The following is a 5,771-nucleotide window of genomic DNA, read 5'->3' as shown; positions in this document are numbered from 1 at the left end:
TCTATAGCATTCATACTAATCTGTAGATGGCGGTTTCAAAATGAGGTCGACATTGTACAGTTATTTCAAGTGTTATATGCTTTTATAATGAATTTTGGGGACTGAAAATCTTGGCTTTTGGAAAATTTAAAACTGTAAATATGTTACTATTAATGTGGATTTTCTTGATTCTTTTTACAAACTGTACTTTTAGTCTAGATCAAGAGTTAAAGTGACTTTTCTTTTCTTTTCATTTAGTTTTTATGCAAACTTCTACTGATAGGAAGGTACGTTGTTTTTAATTTCTTGCTATTGTGAACTGTGCTGTGATGGACGTGAGAAGGCAAATGTCTGTTCTTGATCTGTTTCTGATTTCTTTGTGGCATATGTTCAATAATGGTATTGTTGGGTTATATGGCACTCTAATGCCATCTATTTTATTAAACACCATATCTCCTTCCACAGTGAGTGTACATATTCAAGAGCCCACCAACAGTGGATAAGTTTTCCAGTCTCACCACACCATCTCCAGCATTTGTTGTTCTCGGTTTGTTTGTTTTTAAATTGGGTACAGTTACTAGTGCTAGCTGACATCTCACTGATGTTTTGACTTGCATTCACCAGAGGGCTGGTGACCAGGAGCATTTTCTCATGTGTTTGTTAGACATTCAAGTGTTATCCTCTGCAAAATGCAGTGACTTCTTGAAGGTGGTAACTACCATTATTTTCTCTGAACCCTGGTGGCTTAGTGGGTTGCATGTTGGGCTGCAAATTGCAAAGTCAGTAGTTCGAGAACATAAGCCTCTCTCCAGGAGAAAGACAAGGCTTTCTACTTCCATAACGAATTATAGTCCCACCATGGAGCAGATGTATTCTTTCTAATAGGATCTGTCTGAGGCAGAGTAGTCTCAATGGCAGTGAGAATTTTACAGATAGGAAACCTAAATCTTAGAGAAATATAAAGCATATGCCGAATGCCATACTGCTTGTAACTTGAACAGTGTTACAGTTCTCAAATTTTGAGAATTGTTCATGTTAAAGTCCCTTTTGCTATCATTTCTAATGAAAGCTTATTCATAAATTTCAGAAGAAAAATAAACCAGCAATATGCTGCATATGTATTTTTAAAATCTCAATGTAAAAAAATCATGAAATATTTTCCCACTTACATTTACTTATTTTACTAATCAATTTTGCTAACTTTAAAAATAGTTTGTTCAAAAAAGGCATCCATTTAAAAAACAGTATTTCCCAAAGTAAGAAATTTCTCTGTAGAAATTGCAGATGAGAAAACAGTTAAGAGGAAAATTTGTATCAAGAAAAAAAATTCGCTCTTGCAGCCGCAACTCCAAAGGCCAGTGTCTCCTGCACTCCCACTCAATCTCGCCATGGCTTTCTGCTGCTATCCCTAGTCTTTGTCCCTTCGGGGGCATGGGTGGAGGCTCCATGCCCTTTGGAGTTGGCGGCTCCTTCAGCGCGCCCAGCATCAACTGGGGCTCTGGTGGCTGCGGCGTGTCCGTGTCGGCCGCTCGCTTCGTGTCCATGTCCTCCTCCAGGGCTATGGCGGCGGCTATGCGGGCGTCCTGTCCACGTCCGACGGCCTCCTCTCCGGGAACGAGAAGATCACCATGCAGAACCTCGACGACCGCCTAGCCTCCTACCTGGACAAGGTGCGCGCCCTGGAGACGGCCCACACCGAGCTGGGGTTGAAGACCCGCGACTGGCACCAGAAGCAGGGCCCGGGCCCTACCGCGACTACATCCAGGACTACAAGACTATCGAGGAGCTGCGGGACCAGATTCTCAGTGCTAGTATCCAGAGCTTCAAGGTCGTGCTGTAGATGGACACCGCCCGCCTGGCAGCAAAGGGGGGCTTCAGCACCAAGTTCGAGATGCAGCAGCGGACATCAGCGGGAGGCGCCGGGTGCTGGACCAGCTGACGCCGGCCCGCGCTGACCTGGAGATGCAGATCGCAGGCTGAAGGAGCGGCTGGCCTTCCTGAAGAAGAACCACGAGGAGGAAATCAGCGTCCTGAAGGCCCAGGTGGGGGGGGGCAGGTCAGTGTGGAGGTGGATTCTGCACCAGGCATCGACCTGGCCAAGACCCTGAATGCCATGAGGAGGCAGTACGAGACCCTCACTGAGAAGAACCGGAAAGGTGCAGAAGCATGGTTCATCAGGCGGACTGAGGAGCTGAAACTGGAGGTCGATGGTCACACAGAGGAGCTCCAGGTCAGCAAGACGGAGGTAACTGACCTGCGGCGGACACTCCAGAGCCTGGAGCTTGGGCTGCAGGCACAGCTGAACAGGAAAGCCGCCCTGGAAGGCAGCCTGGAGGAGACCGAGGCACGCTTTGGAGCCTGTCCGGCGCAGATCCAGGTGATGATCTGTAGCATGGAGGCCCAGCTGAGCGACGTGCGCTCTGGCATGGAGCGGCAGAACCAGGAGAACCAGCTGCTCTTGGGCATCAAGTCACGGCTGTTTTGCCTTTCATTGTTTTCTACTTATTATTTTGTATTTCTACAACTCGTCTGTCAGTTTGTCACGCTTTGGTGACTTGCATGTTGCTGTCATGATTGAAGCTTGGCCACAGGTATTTCAAAAGCAGCAAGGTCATCCTTGGAGAACACTTCAGCAGAGGTTCCTGATGAAAGACAGAATACAAAGAAGCACTAGCCTGGCCCCTTCTGAGGGAAGTCTGGAAATTTATGTACAACAAAGAAAGATTGTTCTATATCGGGCCAGAAGACGAACCCTTAAGATTGAAAGCCAATCAAAAGTCAACCTGTGTCTTGAAAGTCCACTTGGCTATCCTGGTGTGGATGAAGTAGGTTTCCGGGTCTTTATTTGCTGATGGAGGATAGCTCAAAATGAGAAGAAACATTGGGAACATAACTTAATCATTTGAAAGTACTAGCATGGTAGATGAATGTAGGAAAAATTGAAGTCGTCAAATGGATATAATAGAGATCAATAACTTAGGCATTAGTTGAAATGAACAAGCACAGGCCATTTTGAATTTGAAAAACATGGTTATGGTTTACATGCTAGGAATGACAATTCCAAGACAAACGAATGACTTTCATCATCAAAAGAATCATTTCAAAATCAGCTTTAAGTACAGTATTCTCTGATAGGATAATGTCAATATGCATAAAAAAATCCAGTTAATCCAACTATTATTCAAATTTACAAACCAACCACTAAAGTCAGTGAAAATGAAATTGTAGAATTCTACCAGGCTAAAACTGATAAAACATGGAATCAAGTAGCACTAATAATTATTGGCAATTGGAAGGTAAAAACTGAAAACAAAAGGCAGAACAGTCTCAGTGATAGAAATAATGCTAAAAATTGCATGTTAGAATTTTGTAAGATCAACAACTTGTTTATATAAATACCTTTTTTCAACAACACAAATGGCAAGTATACATGTGGACATCTCCAGATGAAATACACAGAAATCGTGGTTATTACATGCATGGGAAGAAACAATGGTGATGCTCATTATCAGCAGCTACAATTAGGGAAGTGGCTGACATTAGAACAAACCATAACTTTCTAATATGTAAGAACAAGTTGAAGCTGCAGAAAATTAAAACAAGTCCACAAGAGCCAAACTATGTCCTTGAGTCTGTCCCACCTGAATTTCTAAAGCATCCCCCAAAGAGATTTGAAACATTGAACTCATTATTTAATAAATTGTTGGATTATGGGATTATATCAAAAATATTATACGTGGAGCAAAGTTTCATTAGAAAGACAACAGATAAAGAAATAAACTGGGTATCAGAAGAGACTTTCAATCATGTTCTTTAACATAGAATAGCTAAAGCAAATGAAAGACATGATAAAGTAAAATAACTAGACAGAAAATTTCAAAGGTGACAAAGCAGATTACTGTAAGGAAATGTGCAAAGTTCTGAAGCGAGAAAGTCAAAGAGCAAAGACATGCTCAGCACATCTCACACTGAAAGAACTGAATTCAAGCTTCATACTCTTGCCATCCTGAAAAGGTCCAAGGACAAAATACTGAATGATACATGAAATAGCAATGATTGAAGGAATAGAGAGTTATTGTTCCAAGATGAATTGGCTTATATTCAAGCACTTCAAGAGTTAATATATGATCAAGAACCAACAATATTTTAGGAGGAAGTCTAAGCTACACTGAAGGCAATAGCAATGAACCAAGTTATCAGGAATTTACAAAAAATCAATGGAAATGTTTCCACAAACTGATAAAACATTGGAAGCCTTCACTAGGCTACACCCCAAAGCCTAACCACCTCCCCATAGGAAAAGAGTTATGTGGCTAGCTGCCTGAAAGAGATCCATATTTTTGCCCATTCTTAAGAAAGGTAACCCAACAGAAGTAGAACGTTATTGAACAATAGCATTAATATAAAGTGCACTTGAAATTTTCCTGAAGATCATTCAGCAGTGACAGTCAGAGACTCGAGCGAAATTCAGAAGAGAAGAGAATGTAGCGTGAGTGATATGTATCGTTGCTGGTGCCAGATGGACCATGGCTGAAAGAAGAACATACCAGGAGGATGATTGCTTGTGCTTCATTGATTGTGAAAAGATTTTGACTATAAAGATCAGAAGAAACTATGATTAACAAAGAAGAAGAATTCCGGAACACTCAGTTGCACTCATGCTGAACCTGTAAATGGACCAAAGGATGTTTTTTCAATACAACATAAAAGCACAGCATGATTTTAATTAGGAAATATGTACACCAGGTTTGTATCCTTCAACCATATTTTTGAAATATGTATTCTGAGAAAATAATTGGAGAAGCTGGAGTTTATGAAGAATATCAAAGCATCAGCTTTGACTAAAGCACCATCAACAATCTGTGATCTGCAAAAGTCACAGCCACATTTGCTAGAAGTCAATTGCTTGAAGCCCTTGATGAAGAAAAATCAAAGAATGAAGTCAACTGTTTCTTTTACCACTCAATATAAAGGAACCCAAAATCAACACAAGTGAACAAATAATAATAAAAAAAGATTCAACTTGCTAAAGATTTCATTTTACTTCATAGAAATTAAAACAAAATAAACTCACTGTCATCAAATTGATTCTGGTTTATAGCTACCCAGTAGGACAGAGTAGAAATGTGAGTTCATGAGATTATAAATCTTCGTCTTTCTCCTGAGGAGTGACATGGTTTTTTAACTGGTAAACCAGAGATTAGCAGCTTATTATATAGCACACAATACCAAGAGGATCCTTGTCCATGAAAGCATTGATCAACAAATTAAATGACTTATTGCATTGGGAAAATCTGCTGCACAAACGTCCTTCAAGTGTTATAGGGAAAAGATGTCTCCTAGAGTACTAAGATCTGCCTAATCTGAGCCAGGATATTTCCATTTGGCTAACATGTATGTATATGTTAGACAAAAATAAAGAAGACCATAGAAGAATTGATGCATTTGAATTATGATTACAGCAAAAATATCGAAAGCCCCATGAGCTCCCAGAAGAAGCAAATCTGTTTTGGTACAAGTACAGCCAGGTAGCTCCTTGAAAGCTAAGATGGCTTTACATCATCTCATGTACTTTGGACATGTTATCAGGCGAGACTAGTCTCTGTCAAAGAACCATGCTTGATAAAGTAGAAGATCAGTAAGACAGAGAAATGGCCTCAAGGAGAGGGATTGACACATTGATTGAATCTACGGTTCAAACATAACAATCGTGAGGAAGGTGCAGGAACAGATAGTTTTCGATCGTCTGTGCGTAGGGTGGCTAGAAGTCAGGATCAAGTGGGTGGCACTTA

General features: G+C 40.9%; 1 pseudogene; it reads left to right on the top strand.

Moving 5' to 3' along the window:
• Nucleotides 1-1,263: 1,263 nt before the first annotated feature.
• Nucleotides 1,264-2,533, top strand: LOC142442436 (keratin, type I cytoskeletal 19 pseudogene; annotated as a pseudogene).
• The last annotated feature ends 3,238 nt before the right edge of the window (nucleotides 2,534-5,771 follow it).

The sequence above is a fragment of the Tenrec ecaudatus genome, chromosome 3 (genome assembly GCF_050624435.1).
Source record: "Tenrec ecaudatus isolate mTenEca1 chromosome 3, mTenEca1.hap1, whole genome shotgun sequence".
Taxonomy (NCBI): domain Eukaryota; kingdom Metazoa; phylum Chordata; class Mammalia; order Afrosoricida; family Tenrecidae; genus Tenrec; species Tenrec ecaudatus.
The sequence above is the reverse complement of the archived record's forward strand: the minus strand, read 5'-3'. Positions and strand labels throughout refer to the sequence as shown.